Below are 19,055 nucleotides of genomic sequence, written 5' to 3' on the forward strand. Positions count from 1 at the left end.
CACATCAACATCTCAAAGTGTGCAAGTCCTTTTACAATGTCCTCATTACAAGATGCCGCTCTGCTACAAAAAGCTAACAAGCACGCCGCATTGGGTTACTATAAATATAATTAAGCTGGATGGGAGCAGTTGGAATTTAAGATTTTTGCTTTAATCACACACAGAGAAGAGGATTCAGTGCAGTTCGAATGCTTTAAAACTGTGTGTGTGGTTGCAGTTGTGTTTTTTTTTTTTCAGATACAGGGGGGAAATGACTGGATGCTGAAGCTAATTATAAATCGTGGTGTTTGATGGTCTGAAGAGTGATGTTTTTTTATTCAAATGTGCAATTTGTTTGATTCCTCTGATAAGATGGATGGCAAATTAACCAAGAGCTGCTGTGCATGAGTTAATGTGACTTCTGCAGGTCAAACTTGACAGATGTCAGCTACAACACAACTGAAACGCAGCAGTAACTTATTCACATTTGATTTTGACACATTCTGTTGTAGTTCACCTATAATAATAAAAAACCGGTGTGTGCTAAAAAGTAGCAGCATGAACACAGGCGCTATCTGCACCACATTTTCCCTACAAGGCTTTTATGAACACATGTTGGTATGAATTAGATCATCATAAAACATCAGAAATGTTTGCTAGATTTTCAGTCAAAATCCCATAAGTATTAACAGCAAAAAATTAAATCAAACCAAAGCTGTAAGCTCTTAAGTGTGAATTTGAAATAATAAAAATATGCCACATCTATTCTTAACTCACTTAAGCATTTTTTCTATTGCAAATAAGGAGTAAATATGCTTTCCATAAGTAAAACCAAGACACCAAACTGAAGCACTGTTAAAGAGACAAGGCCCGGGTTATTTTTCCATGTATCCATTTTTATTTTAGTTTTTTCAAAAATTGGCTGCAAACTTAATAGTGAATGTAACATTAGGAAAATTAATCCAGTCCTGATTCTGAGAATAAACATCATGTGTCAGAGCAGCTTACAAGCAGAGCACACTGCTGTAAATCTTTAACGACTGACAAAATAAACAGTAAGTTCAAGATTTTTTATTTTTTTTTTTGTAAATTATAAGTTCACAACAACTCTGAGGATAAATTATTCTGAAAAATATTACAATTTAAACCAAAGCATGTGTTTTTCCATGCAATTACCGATGATTAAAGTCTTGTTTACTGCTTTAAATATATTTTTTTCTTCTTCAACAGAAATTAAATGAAAAAAAAAAACAACAACACAGACCCACACAATATAGAATTTGATTTTTTTTCTGTAATAAGTACTTCATTAAAAATACAGTCATGAGGTAGAAAACTTGCTGTTATTTATACAAATTAATTGCCAATATGTTGCCCCCCCCTGTGCTTTGTAATGATAAAGCCTACACAGCATTATTGCTGTTTGGGGAACTCTCTCTGGGCATCTTGCTCAGCTTTCCAGATCTACTTCCTAATTTTCGACCATTATGACCGTATGGGGTGACATTGATTTGAAAAGAAGGCAGTGCATCACACAATAAACAGGGTTTATTTTTATCCTCACAATTTAATCTCAACTCTCAGATAGAAATGGGAGATCTTCGGCAAAAATAAGCAAATCTTTAGATTTTACACTCATCTTTAATCTGACTGTACCTGACATCAGCATCAGTCACTGTCTGGGTACATATGAGCAGAGCCAGCACAAGGTTCCACATAAACCTAACCAGGATCTGGGGACGTAGAATTTTATTTGTTTTTCAACTAATTAGTCTCAAATTATACATTTCTGTCCAAACAACGGTTAGTTTGGACAGTTTTGGCTCAGAAGAAATTATTCATGTTATAATATGTTTAAAAGAAATTACTTTTTTTTTGTCTTCAGAAATAGTTGCTGATCTAGTTATAAGAAGTTACAATGCCCCAATATAGCAGCAAATACAAAAGGACAAATAACATCATATTTCAAAGCCTTAAGATCTATACGTATTGAAAGTATGAAACAAAAATGAATCCTAATCAGATTTTACATCTTTCCTGAAAGAAAACAAGTAATTTAAAAAAGCAGTTTTTGGCAACAACAAAGGTGTTGTCGACACATTAACGTAAATAATATATATTAGATGTGTGGTTGTTATCAACACAGACCAAAGATGGAGTTGGCATTTGCTGGGAAAGATAGATGAGTTCCCTGAAGGTAAACAATCGAAGAGGCCACATTTCTCTGAATGAAACAATTTGTGAAACAAAACACAGTCTCTGGCTGGAAACACGGCCCAGGTCTACGGAATGGCTTTAATCCTGGATTTAGAGGAAGGAACAAGCCAAACCTGGGGGAAGACAACGCGTCAAAGTTCATCCCATGGCCCGGCCAGATCAGGTTTGACTCCAGCTTTTATTTGTGAGCATAAAGTTTAGCAGGTCACACTTGTTTTTATGTCGATACAAAACACCTCCCATCATCTCAAGATTAAATTAATAACGGCTCTTTCAAAACAGCTTCAGCTGCATCTAAGTTTTTAGTCCTTGTATCTGAGCCAAATGAGCAAGAGACTGTTTGATTGCAGCAGCTGTGTGATTGTATATCAGCGTTTTAGCTTTATTTCCATCTACCACATGTGTGGCTTTGGCTTCAAGGGAAATCTCAGGGCCAATTACTGCATATTGACATACAAATATGAAAAAAAATATATTGATGCTTGTTTTTAATGGCATGCAAGTAGGGATGCATTTAACAATTCACACACACACACATATATATATATATATATATATATATATATATATATATATATATATATAAACTAGTTGTCAAGATATGAACTTAATTGGCTGATGTTATTACTAGAAAAGGGGTGGGTTTAAAAATAGGTTTATATTCCTACTCTCTCCTTTGAACCTGTAAATATTCTTATATGTTACCGTTGTTCTACTTTTGCTTGTTTGTTTTTTCCCCGTATCTTTACATATAGGTCTCTGAGCTACTGTTCTCAGGTAAGATTTCTCCTGACTTCCACTTCCTCGCTCTAAAAATATACATCAGATAAATGTTCAAATTTTGAACCAAAATTCAGGCTGACAGACTTTACTGCCCCTACTTTTGTTTTGAGCAGACGGTTTTGCATTGATACCTGTTTTCTTTTTCATCTTTCGCCTGCATCCTCAGCTGCCTCGTGCATGCTTCTTTTCTTTCATGCTTTAACATTTTACTCATGGAAGGGAATAACACTACTGGGATGCATACTTTTATAGAGTAGTTTTAAATGTGACTGTCAATCTAAAATCTAAACATTGTCATTAGTATGTCTGCAACTGGAACCGTTTTTTTTTTTAAACTTGTCCTGCGGCTGACATAAAGACATCTTATACCTTTGGCTGACATTATGGGGCCTTACACATACTTAAGTTAAAAGCCAAAACTCTTACATCTTAATCTCAGTGATCTCATTCAGATTTTAGAGAGAAAATGTGCAAATGCAAAACACTATTATCTATTCTTAAAACGCGTTTCAGTTTTGAGACCATCTATGAGACAAAAATGCTTTTCGCAGGATTCCTGAGTTAAAAGTAACCGCTTCCCAAAGATTTTCTTCTTACATGTCTTATTTCTTTTTCATTCTCTTTTCTGTAATCTTTAACCAAAAACAAGGTTATTATAAATATTGTCATTCATTCATTATTTATTCCATCAGTCTTAATTTGTTCTTATTATCTGCACAGCTTGGTGCAACTTTTGTTCAGTGTCCAGACTGGGCTGCGGAGATTTATGGTCTACCAGTAAACTAGTTGTACTCCTTCCAGGGGTCATACCATCACTGACAGAGTAATTTACAAAAAAAAAAAAAAAAGAAAAAAAAAAGGAACAACTTGGAGGTGTCTGAAAATAAGAACAAATGACATTCCTTTCCGTTCTTGTCTATTGGAATCAAATTTAGGCATTTACTTGGGAATAATCAAGCAGCTGCACTGAGGTGCCTGAAGCCTTGTTGCTCCCTCCACAAGCTTTCTTTGTTATGAGGGGTGCTTCATGGCTGTAGTTAATGCATCAATACAGCGATACAATATTCACTTTGTAGTTGTGTCAGGCGTCAGCTGCTTGAAGCTCAGCATGACCTACAAACAGTTAGATTGTTATTTGAAATCACTAGATGAAGGCTCTCCTTTTAATGATTAGAGAGCGGACCTGGTAGCTGCAACACACACCCTTGTTTCTCACACGTTCTCCCTTTGAATTTCCAACAAAGGTGTCATGTACTGCGGCACTCATTAGACTACTATAGCACCAACATGTCTGCAAACTGGATTATCTGACATCCAAGAGAAAGCAAATTGATTTCTCAACTCTAATCCTTTGTAAATCTCAACCCTTGGAGTTAAATGGACGGGGATGAATTTGATCATTATGTCTAAATAAATGGAGGCCTAATGGGTGACTTTCGGGGCTTAGAGTGAGGAGATTACTGGTGTGAAATGAAGCTGTTAAATGGGATATAGGTACCCAGGCAGCTCAAAAACAAACTCTTTTACTGAAGAAAGAAACAATTGACACGAGAGCGGCTCACTGAAATTCATTCCCGCTCTCAGCGGCTCGTTGATCCAGCCTCATCAGCTGTTGGAATTAGGTTGCCTCATCAATAAGACTGTCATCACATTTAGCAACAGCAATTAAACAGATGGATGATTCCATAATAGCAATTGTAACAGGAGTTAGTGACTGGAATATCAATAATAATGGCGAATATATATTTAAAAAAAAAAAAAAAAAACTAGACAGGTTTGATAGGCTCAAGCTACCAAATGCAACAGTGCAGGAAAAAGAACGTTCATGTCAAAATATGTCAATCTGGTCAACTGAATACAATAGCTTACGTTGTGATTTAAAATTTGTACAGTGTGCTGCAAAAGTATTCATACTCTGAAGCTTTTTCATGTTTAGTTAGATTACAACTACAAGTTTGAATGCATCTTCTTGGGATGTTAGGGAGTGGGCTAACATGAAGCACTGCGTTATTGAAAAGGAACATCTTAAACATGTGACATGTCCGTACTCTGTAGAACCTTATTTCCCCTGTAGCAGCAAGTATTTTGGGTTATGCCTTCACCAGCTTTCACATCTATAGACTGGAATTTTTTGGCCATGCTTCTTTGCAAAATATATCCAACACAGTCAGAATGGAGGCAGAGTGTCTGTCAGGTTTTACCACATTTTCTCAAGTGGATTTAGGTTTGTATTTTAACATAATTTTTCTTAAACATGAATTTACTTTGATAAATTGCGCCTTTGGCTATATGCGCTGTAGTCTCGAGTCTTTTATAGCCTCTTAAATTTTTTTTTCCCCCACAGTTGCCCTGTATGTAGCCTGTTTCTGCTGGAGGTTTTGTTCTGTTAAAGGGATGTTTTCCTCTCCACTGTCGCTACATGCATGCTCTGCATGAAGTATTGCTGCTGAGTCAATGACACAATGCAGGCATCAATGACTCGATGCAACCTGCTGGGTTTCCCTAGAAAGAAAACTGTCTGAATGATTTGATCGAACTGACTCTGTGAAGTGCTTTGAGAAGACGTGTTGTAAATTGGTGATATATAAATAAACTGTTTTGATTTGATTTATTTGGCTCCATCAATCTTCCCATCAACTCGGGCAAACCTCTCTGTCCCGGTTAATGGGAAGCATATCCACAACATGATGCTGCCACTACCATGTTTCCCTGTGTTAACAGTGCTCTTATATTTATGTTACTGCATATCTCCACATATAGAGTTCTGTATGAATAACGGAATATGTATTTTGGTCTCATCTGACCAGGGGCAACTTCTTCCAGATGTCTGCTGCATGTCTCCCTCCATGGCTGGTGGAAACCTCTAATCAGAACTTCCTACTGACACAAAGAAAATCGAAAGGGCTGCAAGAACCTTGTTATGTGATTAAACAGGTCCTCTACTATTGCAGCAAATATACTCTCATCCAATGTTTGCTCATATTTAAATGTGTCGGGAGAAAAAAAGAAAGAAGGAGCGCGTGACCATTTTGTTTGCTAACAAATCTCTGAAGTCTTCACTGAATATCTATAATGATACCAAGATTTAACTTAGGGGTAACAAAGTAAGGGGGCTAAATATGAATGTACATAAACCTGTGAATAGGCGAAAAGCTTAAAAACTGAAAATATATATATTTTTTCATTTCAAAATCCATTAGGCTACTGTATCATGTTGGTCTGTCACATAAAAACCCAATAAAATATATTGAAGTTTGAGGTTGTGACGTGACACAGTGTGAGAAAAGTTCAAAGAGTGTGAATATTTTTTGCAAGACGCTTGATGTGGCTCAAAGATATTAACATTTCTCACATTCAACGTCCATTCGCTGCCTCTAAGGCTAAAGAAATACCCGAATTAAACAGAGATGATAGCAACGGGGCGGAAGATCTGCTTCTATAAATTAAAAAGTTAAATATAATCAAGCGAGCGAAAGTCCCCAGTAGAAGTGGAATAGCACTCGATGAAATTTCCACATTAAACAGCATCACTTAACACCTTTCATAACAACAGAACCGTCTACTTCAATTGCACTCTTTGTTGCCCTGTGAAATCTCTCAGCAGCTACATGAGCCCGTAGCACAGCAGCACGCTGCCACACTTCAGTACCACCTGAGCAGGACCTGAAACGTGCAGAGGCTTTTGTCTGTCACATCAATTTATTTCACTTCATTAACAAAGGCAACATTTCCTAGTAGGCCAGATGTTGTGCTAAAGTTGGCTTGTTTGAAGTCGGAGCTGTTGGCTCTCCCGTGTGTGTCAGGTCACTGCAAACATGAATTATAAAAGAAGCATCACAATATCGCTTTGCACAGTATAAACTATCTACTCCCTCATAAAATTCAAATGCTCGCTGATGAAGGAGTAAATCACAGGAGACAAATGAAACCGTTCCAGTCATAAAGTTAAGCTGGACTGGTGTTGTAAATTCCGCCCATACGTGAACATCTTAGCCACGCTTTCACTGCGCTCACTTCAGACGCTATGTGCTACAGCTGTGGATTTCAAGCCGAACAGCAAGTGTCTGAATTCATTGGCCGGCCCATGCTGAGACAAGAGCACGGTCTCCGCGTAGAGGCTCGGTTGATGGACCCTCTGAAACGACTTCCATCCTCTTTAGGCGTATGCCCTTGCATCGTTGGCTCCTCCGACATAATTGAAAGCCCGAGCCGGTTCACAGCCGACACAGCGGCCCGCTGAGCTCAGAAACCTCAGTGTACAAGGAGGGGCTCTGATCAATCCGTGCAATTATTAGACAGCTATTGGGCTGCCACTCTCAACCCAAGCGAAAAGCTGTTCCCACTGGGCCATGAGGTCTGTGTATTTCTTTCCCCCAAAAAATCCCCCTTTAAATCATCAGCACTCAGTGTGTAAAGTGAACGTGATGAACAAGATTGCTCAGTTGCATGTTGACATACCAAAAGCTTCTTGGACTGCTTAATAAGGTGTCTTCCCTCTGCTAGAAATGAAACAACAGATGGGATAAATCTGTCAGATAAGGATTATTTTTATCCATATGGCTTACTAGGCTAACCAATTGTGTTTGAGGTTTGGCAAAAATGCATCACTATAAATCCAACATAAAGAACATGAAGGGCTGAACCAAACTTATACACTGCAAAAATAGAACTAAAAATAAGTTAAATTTTCTTGAAATGAATGTATTTGCCCTTGATTTGTGCAGGTAAATAAGACTATTTGCCAATGGAATAAGATTTTTGCACTTAAAATAGGAACAATTCATCTCCATCATCTTATTTAAAGTGCAGGATGTTTAATTATCTTATTTTAGGGGTAATAATACTCATTCCATTGGCAAATAATCTTATTTAACTGCTCAAATCAAGGGCAAATACATTCATTTCAAGAAAACGTTACTTATTTTTAGTTCTCTTTTTGCAGTGTAGTTTTGAATAGGGGTTTGCCATACATAGGTCAGGTGATGGAAATCATTTGAAAGGGGATTGCAGGTGGAGACTGTAACGTGAAGGTGTTCTGATGCACCAAATAATACGTAAAGTGAGCAATGGCCGTATAAAATTGCTAACAAACGCAACTAACTGGGAGGGAGTTTCATAGATGGAGCACTGAGAGAACAAGACTTCAGCTGAATACTGAAAAATAAAATGCATCTCAACAAAAACAACTCTCCTGACTTATTATTTTTAAGGGTGTGTCTCCAAAAAAAGCTCATTTATTCCTTACCAGCTGCTACTGCAACCATTCTGGGGCTTTATGTTTTATTCTGAAGCTGATCATGAAACTACAGTGAGTCACAAAGCAAACAGGCTGAGCACACAGCATAAGTCTGATTTAAACCGCCACAAAGAAGTGAAACACAAAAGACGTGTCTGTGACACGCACAGAAGACAAAGAAAAAGAGGTGAGATCTCATTATGCTCCCCGCAAGTGAACGTTATGCTCCTCTGGAAAAACAATCTTTACCTGATTTGGATTCTGAATTTCTGCTCTGTTGGGCCACACTTGGAAAAGAAGAACATAAACCGGGGAGGCGAGCAAAGCTCGGCAATATAGGTAAAAAAAAAAAAAAACGAAAAAAAGCCCACACTCAGCAGGATCTGAAGGCGTCAGAGAAGCTCACCATGGGAAGGCTTGGTGACTTGACAGAGCTGCACTCAAACAGCCAGTGGTTTCTGTGCAGCGTTGAGTGTTAAGAGTCGGCGTTTGTTCATGCAGCAAAGGAGGCACCACTAGCCCCAAAACTTAAAAAAAAAAGTTACTTTTCTTAGTTGAGCTTTTACTAAACCCAGCCATTTTATTTTTCATGAATGTGTTTACGTGTGACATGTTCACTCCCTGACACAGCGCAACATTAAAAATCCTCCTGACTGCCTCCCAACGCTGTCCGCCCTGGAGTCCTGGGAGAGAGACGAGCCCGAAAAGGTCCATGCCGAAAGCATTCACCACGCGGCTGTCTGAGTCGGTGCACTTTATGAAGGAAGCTACATGTGTCCAGCAGGACAACAACCCTAAAGGGTTTTAAACAAAAAATGTTCATGTGTTAGAATGGCCCAGTCAAAGTCCAGACCTAAACCCAAACAATAATCTGTTCACAGACACTTACCATCTAATCTGACTGAGTTTGAAGGCGCAATGCCCTTTTCATTTTTTAATTTGTAAAAAAAAAAATAATAATAATATATATCTTTATTTTTATTTCACAATTGTATACCACCTTGTGTTGTTCTTTCAGATAAAATTCCAATAAAATATATTTATGTTTGAGGTTGTAATGTGGCAAAAATGTGGAAAAGTTCAAGGAGGTATGAATACTTTTGCACCTAGAAATCAGCTGGTAAGCGGATGTTCAGACAATCAAGAATGCGGTTTTATTCTGATCAGTGAACACATCATAATAAGCGCTACAAAGCTGTGCTGAGGGCAACATCCTTTAAATTTTGTTCCTGTTACTGACAGAATTTTTGCTATGTTCCATGTCAGGGAGGCCTTTAACGTGACATCAGAGGAAGTTCATAAACATGAAAAGCTATTTAAAACAAGACATGTGAGATGTCTGTTTTATTCAAGCTGAGAGAGAAAGACAGAGACTTCAACCAGATAATAGACTAAAGAACAAAGTACAAAATACACACAGAAACTGCATTTTTAGTAATGCTAACTGAATTTTTTTTAGTAAAAGATGCTAAATAAACGGGTATTTTTTTTTTTTTACAGCTACTGCGTTCTGACACACCCTGGGACGGGGCCTATGCTCCTGATATAAGTGATTGACAGTTTACAAGTTTTGTATAAATTTCTATGTTACAGTTCTTGGAAACAGGAGTTTACTAAAATCAGCAATAGCAGGTTAAAAGTTTACAAAAACTGAAGATTGGAAAGCAGCCACAAAATTCTGATGTCTACATAAGTCAGATTTGATAATTATGTGAATAAAATTATTTAATTAAAAAAAATTATTTAATTAGCTTTGGGAATGCATTCAGTTTAAAAAACATGGTTATTCTTGCTAAATCTGCTGCTTAAAAAAATGCAGTATTAATGTCAACTGTGCCTCTGCAACTGTTTATGCAAAGGATATTATTCTATGGGGGGAACAAGTTAAGTAAATCAATTTTAAGATGCAAGAGGGACCCTGGAAATGAAGATGAAGGGACAACATGAAGAGCGGGGTTTGAAGGTTTGAATTAAAATGCATTTAAAAGCAATTATTTTCCCTGTTCAAAGAAACATTTTGGCGTTTTCATAAATATCCACACTAACCTCTCTCGTCTGTGTCTCTCATCTTCATTGTAATATAATTTCCCTTTCTTCCACGTACACAACTAAAGTATCTTATCTTACATTGTTGATTGAACCTTTCAATTAATATTTTTTATATGTACATGAAACACATATTACACATTAATATTTTTCTTTGAGTATGCTTTGTATTTTATACACAGTAGCTCATAACAACTCCTGTAAAAAGGAGCAAGCAAACCACGAACCATAAGCCTTTTAGGTTTCTCTACCCTTGTGAATTTAAGATTTTCTCTCAGAATTTTTTCCCTACTTATTATTGAAAAGATTTTCTTGACGCAGCTCCATAATATTACAATACTACTTTATGCAAACCAGCACAATTTCTTTTAAATGTTTTTTTTTTTCATGTATTTTAAAACCACAAGTGAAAAGAGGGCTGTGATGCTACAAGATTTTTATCTTATTGGTACAAGGAACAAGAGAATGGAAAATCACAACTTAACCCGTCACATATTCTTAAAAGGTTGCTATTTAATGGGAATGTTTGTAGTTTAGTTGTGTAAGTTATGCAAGATTTTTTTTGTCTTGCAAGATGAACATAACAATTAAAGTCTTTTTTTGACAGACATGTATTTTTATTCTCATTCTCTACCCTTTCCTTTTCCTGCTTCTTGTTGTTTGGAACAAAATCAATAACTTTTGATTTGGTCATTTTAGTTTGTAAGCATAATAATATTCTATAGTCGCATATAGAGCTTACATGTGGTCAGTTTTCAAGGCCGTCAGCTGTATGTAAGGAGAAGCTTTGACATTTTTCTTTGGCATTCAGGTGTGCATTAACACAATGTCAAGCAGGAAAGACATCTGCAGGGATTTCAGAATAGCAATTGTTACCGCCCATCAAGCTATTTAGTTTATGAGGTCAGCTTTTATTTATTTGTAGCCCATCTATCTCCGATGAGAAATGGTTTCTAATGCAGAAACTCTTCTTGAAAAGCTACTAAACATCTTAGACGTCGCATGTCACAGAGAGAATGTACAGGCATCAAATAACATTAGAGTGTTAAAGATTACGGCGGCACAAGTATAACGTATAAAGTCTGAGCAAGTATAGTTTGTTTGGAGAGTCAACAAGAGAAAGCCCCTTGCCACTAAAAACAGTAGGGCAGATCAGCCACGGGGTGTGAAGCTACATCAAAACAAACAAAGCTTCTTGAACAGTAGCCTTTGGATTGACCAAAGCTGAGATGTCTTGTAATAGAACAAAAAAATCAAAATTGCCACAAATCAACACAAACACCTCCTGCCAACTTTCACACACAGTGGTTGGGTGCTGATAATTTGGGTTTGCTTTGCAGCCACACATCCAGGCCACCATGCAGTCATTAAGCAAGCCGAACTCTTCTGTACACCAAGGTAAGGCAGGGTCTTATGTGAGTCCCTCTGTTTGAAAAGCTGAAAATCAAGGCCAAACTGGGTCAGTCACCAGGAGAATCCTCCCAGGCAAGGCAGCAAGTCAGCAACAGAATGCCTGAAGAAGAAAATCATCTGGAGTTGGTGTGTAAAAACTGAATTTAAGCATTGTAGGGAATGACGAAGACTGAGAAATGGTAGAGCTTTAAATGCAGAAATTGATTCAGCTTCTGTATGTATTACTGTATAATTGTTTTTGCTCCATTAATAAATGAAACTGTGAAGCCCAAATCTTTTCAGAAATCTGGCAGATTTGGAGGGGAAATTTCCATCCAACCGACACGTTTGTTTCGGATACAAAATGAGACGGGCAAAAAGATGACGAAACAAAAGTAAAATATGTATTTGTTTCAGGAAGAAACAAGGAAGAAGATATTTTACTCAATTTGCACCAAAACATTTTAACTAGAAAAGGCTACGAATGCAATAATGTCAAAGCTGGTTGAGTCACGAGCATGAAAAAGAGGATTACATTATTGTGGATTAAAGAGCATTGTTTGTCGTGTGTTGACATGCATCTTAATAAACACATTCTTGTCATAAAAGCTTGATGTTCCGACAGTCGTGGACAACATCTGTAGGAGAAAAGATGACGCCAGCTCCATCTATTACTGTGGACCTTCAGCATGATCAGAGGAGTGAATAATGCGAACAAGTGGATCTCTGGGGCCTAAAACACTAACATCTGCTGGGACAACATTGCTCCACAGTAGCGTAAAGGACCAATGAGTTAAAAAAAATAAGAGATGAAGGTTATCCTACAACTGGTTAAATCACAGGGATGAACTTAGATCTTAACACTCTACTTGTCTCTTTGCTTAGTATTTTGCTAAATAAATAATAATGCTGTTATTCATTATCTTTCTGCTCCTCTGAGGTTGTCTTTAATGCATTTAATATCAACTGACATAAAAAAACAGACATGATCTGATATATTTTTTAAGTATCTTGACGGTATTAAAAGTATTGTTTTACCTTAACAAAGTAGCAACGTTTTAGTTTATTTTTGACATTAATATATTTCTAATAATTTCAACTGAACACTTCAAAGAGTTTCTCAGGCTTACTCATAACGGACTTCTCAACTTGCACAGACATGTATTTTTAATTTTATTTTCAGTTGCTGTATGCTTAGATCAGCAAAGTAATAAAAAAAACCTCAAAATTAAATGTATTGCTACATAAAAAAAAAACTAACTGAGCTCTATGGGATCTTTATTCCTGGATTAACTTTGTACTTTATTGTAAAATACTAAGTACCTATTCCCCATGAATTAATTTTGTCTGTGACATTTGAATGAGCCTTACTGTAGATCAGAGCAGTTGTTTGCTTTGACTGAACAGGAAATACACAGACAGCTTATTCATCCAGACTCAGAGCATAATAGATACTAGACATGATGTCACCAACACAAAGAAAGGGACATGAGATCATTGCAAACCAATTATTCTTAGCTTTTACAAGGACTTTGGAGAAACTCCATCAGTCTGTCCATCCATCCATTCATCCGGTAATTTAATTAAAATGATAAAAGTCAAATATTATGTTAATTCATTTCACACTGTGTGATTTATTTAAAGTGTTTATTGAAAAAAAAATGTTTTTGTAAATTTCCATTATAGTTTGATGAGGGGTTCTGAATTTTGCTTATAGCTAATAAAAGCCCAAAATTCAGTTTCTTAAAAAAATTGAGTAAAAACTCTGACATCTTCCGCAAAGAGGCTAAGCCATAAAAAGGGCTCTACTGAAAGAAGACGACTAGTGACAGACTGCTGCATCCAAGCATATTAGTGGAAAATTGAGAGGAAGGAAAAAGTGAGGTAGAAAAAAGTGCTCAAGTGATGGATAACTGTCGACTTGAGAGGATTATATACAAGCAACAGAGATAGCTGTAGCCTTGGAAAGGATTGTGAAGCGAAACACATTCAGGAGTTCAAAGGAGGTTCACGCAGTGTGAACTGCAGTTGAAGCCAGTGCGTCAAGAGACACCAAACACAGAAATATGCAAGGCATGAGCTACAGCTGTCACTCACTGCGTGCTAAGCCCCTCCTGAAAGCAAAGACGATGTCACAAGCGTCTTAGCAGGGCTAAGGAAAAAAAAGGACTGGACTTTTGCTCAGTGCTCTGAAGTCTTCCTTTCAGATGAAAGTGTATTCTGAACAGGGAGGATCTGGTGAGCTGTGTCATCTGCTTGTAATGGTCCACTGAGTTTTTTGAAGTCCGTCAGCTCGGCCATCCACCGGGAACAACGGCATTTCATGCTTCCGTCTGCTGACAAGCTTTATGGAGATGCTGATTTTATTTCCCAGCAGGAGTTTGCACCTGCTCACACAGCTTAAAGGTACCAATACCTGCTTTGATAATCATGGTTTCACTCTGCTTGATTAGCCTGCAAACTGGCCTGGCCCAAACCCCTAGGAGAATTCACAGAGCATTGTCGAGAGGAAGATCAGAGACTCCAGACCCAACAATTAAAATGAGCTGAAGGCCACTAATATGACAAGCAGGGATTCCATGTCACCTCAGCAGAGCCGCAGACGGATCTCCTCCATGCGACACTGCACTGATGCAGTATTTCACGCAAAAGGAGCATCAAGTAATTAGTGCGCATTCTGTACAGTGCACAAAGACACTTTTCAGTACAGAAGATTTCCGTGCTAAACTCATTTCTATTGATCTTAAATAATATATTAACTCTTTGAAAAACTGAAATCTGGGTTTTCAATAGCTATAAGCAATAATCATCAAAACTGACATAAATAAAGGCTTGGGATATACCACTATGTGTGTAATGAAGCCAAATGTTAAGAGAGTATCACTTTTTGAAGATTTTAATCAATTATAGTCTAATTTATCGAGACACACCTGTAATACAAGTTGTATTATCTGACAGCTGCTTTATGTCAACCATTTTCAATTATTAAAAAATACAGATAGTTGGAAACAGGCCTTTTATTTCATATTAAAATTAGTCATATATGTCGTGATTAACAAATTACAATTTTTCAGCTAGAAATCTAGTTGATCACACAGCAATAACCTCGTAGTGCTGTTTTTGTATTTATGCCTATATTCGCTAACCTGACTCCGCCAGATAGATTTGCTTCGCATATCCATCTGGAAACCTTCCGTTGAAGTAATTTTGGGAAGGGGCGAAAATACTGGTTAGCTGATTGGCCTATGTTGGTGATAGACGGGCCAAATAAACCAATCAGATCAACGAAGCATATGATGTACAACGACAGACGTAAACACAACCACAAGCTCTTGCTGAAACCAGTCGGAAGAAGAGCAAAAACATCTTTTCCTCTGAGAAAAGCCTCCAGAGCAGTGTTTTGCTCTTCTTTCAGTGAAGAAATACTCTGTAATTCCGATAAAACTTGCTCGATAGCCGCGCTAACGCTAGTTTCATCGGCTGAAGCCGCCATGTTCTTTAGACTGAACTGTCGCGCTTCCCGTTGCGTCACACCTCAACCCGCCTCAAAGCCAACGCTGATTGGACGTTCGTTTGGTGAACGGCTCCAAATTTTCTTTAACGGAAAGTAGCCAGACTGATCTGCGGGTGAAAGCTTGAAAGCTCGCGAGATCAGGATGGTCTCACGAGGCTATATATTCGCCTCTCTGAATCAACAGAAAATTAATGGTAAATCAAAATCTGTCAAAAGTTTGTAAAGTCGTTTCTTGTAATCCTAGTAATTAGTTTGCGAAACCCGAATTCTTCCCATGTTATTGACTGGGTCTGAAATACTTTTTTCAACCGCTTTCCAGATTACCCATTTGTCAATGATTAGTCCAGCCTGGTCGGTTTGTGCTTTGGTATTTTATCTAATATTTGAAATGATCACAATTTGAAAGCCCTTTCAGCTTTGCTATCTAATCATAAAACCTTGGATAAACATTAAAAGAGGTGCCATGTCCGTGAGGAGCAGGAACACTGATTCGTGTACCTTTTCAATACATGTCAATACCAAGGTTCTAGCCATTTGACTTGAACATTTCAACTTGAAGCAATTAATAAACATGCTTTAAGTATTTGATTAAATAACAACTGCAAAAGGATTAGATGACTGGAATGGATGCATACCGTACATCTTATGTTGTATTCATGCTGCCACAGCCTTGAGTGGCTTTCCTGTGGGGCTTCGTGTAAGGCGGATGCATCATTTCAATCAACTTCTGTTCATCAAAGACTCTCTAAACCTTTATGATCATCCAAGGGCACGGTATTCTGTAAAGGCACAAACCTAAAGGATTTCATATCCAAAGGTCTTTAGAGTGCAGCAGAGCATGTTGGGTTTTGTTCTGATTGTCCAAGGTTTGTCTCTTTTGAAGTTGAGTTTTGAAATAAATTTTCTCAACAATCTGTGAATTTCAAATGGTTCAGCTCAAGTTATTTGGTGAAATAACACTGATTTAAGGCTCCACTTTTAAACCAGATTAGAAAACTTTTTAGGATTACACATTTAGGATTATTTTACAGTAGCATTTCCTCAGAAAATAGGGAAGGCATATTTCCTCCTGTTTTTTTTATTATTATTATTTTTACATCAGCTGTTCTAGTTTTTTTTTTCTCCAGTTTGTGAGGCTAACAAGGGGAATCAGAAGGTCTAAATTGAATGGCGGTGTGAATGTGTTTGTCATTCTGTTTGCCCGTTGAGTCAATCAAACTGTCTTCGGTCTTGCCTAGTGTGAGCCGGGGGATGGCATCAGCCCTCGAGACCTTGAACACATCTGTCCAATTTTTATTTTCACCCTCCTGTGTGAGAAATAAATTCATAAAAATAAACATTTGTCTCAATAAAAAACAATGTGCTCTTAAACTGTTTTTTTTTCTAGTTTGAAGCTTTTGATGGTTCAAAAAAAGCTCCAGTTGCTTATGAAAATAATTAAAACATAAGTTGTGTCGTATAGGAGTTTGGAAGTCTGACGGTGCATTACCTGTAGTGGAAGGTAAGTGGAAGCGTCACTTGCTAGCGCCATTGTACTGCTGTATTGTCCCCGACTGTGCAATTGCTCTTGCCTGCTGTGCAAACGGCCGGCTATATGTCAGCCAGCAAATGTGGCCACATTGTGATGTTTAACTATTGGGTGTGCGGTTCCTGAGCAGAGCTGCTGCACAAACAACCAAACCATTGTTTTCCCAGTCCAAATCAATCAATAGTCATTTAATAAAACATGAATAAAGTTTAGTGTCACTAGACAGCTTGACCTGGTGACTTTCCTGAGGATTAGAATCAGCTCCTCTAAGTCTGAGGCCATGGTTCTCAACTGCAAAGAGGTGGACTACAAACCCCCACGTCTGGGATCCATCTCCGGCTCAAGCGAAGGACTTTAAGTATCTTAGCATCTTGTTCACAAGCGATAGCTGGAAGAAGAAAGCATAGTCCTTGATTCACTGGTTTGTCTATGATTCCACCCCCACCTTAGGATCATGACTGAGAAAAGGAGATCCTGGATAAAAAGTTGAAATGAGCCACCCTTGAAAGGTCCTTAGAGATAAGATGAGGAGCTCTGTTAGCTTGAACAAGCTCAGAATAAAGCCACCACTACTTTGTCCATTGACCAACAGGCCTGTCCTTTTTCTTTGTTACTGCAGGTGAGATGTTTCAGAAATTGTGTCTTTTTCACGAGTGGCTTAGCCCAAGAACTGAAGCAGTCATAGCCCATGTCCTGGATATGTCTGAGTGTGTGGGGTGACTGAATCCAGCTGCAGTGCACACCTTGTCAACAACATGGCGCTGCTGTGTATGGCTTGCCCCATGTCTCTGTTTAAATTGTTGTTTTTTTAGCTATTTTCCTTGTTTTGTATCCAAAATGTGTCATTACTACATCTGTGGGAACACCAGTACCTTTTAAATATTTGTTTTATAGCGGAAAAGTCTTTGAGCCACAAATTAAATGTCCATTTAAAGACGTCTCCACTGCCTTACCTGGTATCAGTGCTTTTAGTTCTACGGGGTTTTCTCTGAGTGGTTAGCCATCGTAGGAGGCATGGCCGGTGAGGCGGCTACAAGTGCGGCTTGCTTAATCTTCAACTCATCCATTGTGCAGGATTTCACATGAATACAGAGTTTTTGATGTGAGGCATCCAATTGAACATTGCTACCGCCAGCTTTGCCCTACTGACACTGACACTGGCAGCACATTTCCTTGACCCAGGCTTGCATATATCTGCAAAGGGGGCTGCATGTTGGCGAATATTCACTGATTAAATGGCATTGCCATGCACAGTGGTCAGTATTCTACTGGCGTGTCTTTGTTCAACCCCAAATCTCTCACAAATCAAACTTTTATTCTTAATAACTTTTTTTCCTGGATGTTATGTTGTTGACAGAAATTTAGATTAGACAAAATCTGCCTTGTGACACCTGAAGAACATTTACAGGATTAAAGGATCAATCAGACAACTGCAGCTGATCCAGAATGGATGCTGCTCGCTTTCTCACTAAAACCAGGAAGGTCGAGCACATCACCCCAGTTCTAAAGTCCTTTCACTGGCTCCCTGTAGCTCAGAGAATTGACTTTAACATACTTCTGTTAGTTTATAAATCACTGAACAATTCAGCACCAAAATACATTAAAGACTTTTTGTTGTATCAACCTTCCTCTTCTGGTTCTGGTGTACTCTGCATACCTAGAACCAGAACCAAACATGGAGAAGCAGCATTCAGCTCCTATGCTCCATAAATCTGGAACAAACCTCCAGAAAACTACAAAACAGCTAAAACACTGACTTCCTGTAAATCAAGACTGAAAACCCACCTGTTTAGAGTTGCTTTTGACCCATAATAACAGGAACATGGACCAACATATTTGATGTGTATTAATGTTTTCACTTGACAAAATGGTCTCACAACCGGTGACAGTTTCGATGTGTTTATGGTGTTATGTTTTCTTAGCATAAAGCACTTTGAACTGCCTTGTTGCCGAAATCTGCTGTGCAAATAAACTTGACTTGACTTCAACCAGGTGACATCATGGTCTCAGAGCAACACTCATGTCTGTTGTCTGAATGAGTAATTGGCCTCTGAGTCTTTAAGGCTTTTGGCATCTTTTAATCTGACATAATCTGTAGATAGACCAACCCACCACCTTGCACATACTCTGGACTTTGTTGTATCTCATGGTCTGAGAATTTCACACCTAAAAATGTCTGAGACTGCTATACCAGATCATTCCCCATCTTTATAAAATGTACAACTCCCTCTGCAGCCAGTAAACCATTGGTAGTGGGTGTCCTTCTCTGCTACTGCTGAACATTTTACTACTGCTTTTATGGATTTGCCTTCTTCAACCAGTCTGAATACTCCATTATGTCCTAATGACTCTTCTTCTTC

The 19,055-nt window shown here is 38.0% G+C and overlaps 1 protein-coding gene across 1 annotated transcript in view; it reads right to left on the reverse strand.

The window, feature by feature from the left end:
• The window catches only part of LOC105927286 (VPS10 domain-containing receptor SorCS1), an 81,090-nt gene that overhangs the window by 54,321 nt on the left and 7,714 nt on the right, over nucleotides 1–19,055 (reverse strand). The gene's annotated exons all lie outside the window — the stretch shown is intronic.

This window comes from Fundulus heteroclitus, chromosome 22 (genome assembly GCF_011125445.2).
Source record: "Fundulus heteroclitus isolate FHET01 chromosome 22, MU-UCD_Fhet_4.1, whole genome shotgun sequence".
Taxonomy (NCBI): domain Eukaryota; kingdom Metazoa; phylum Chordata; class Actinopteri; order Cyprinodontiformes; family Fundulidae; genus Fundulus; species Fundulus heteroclitus.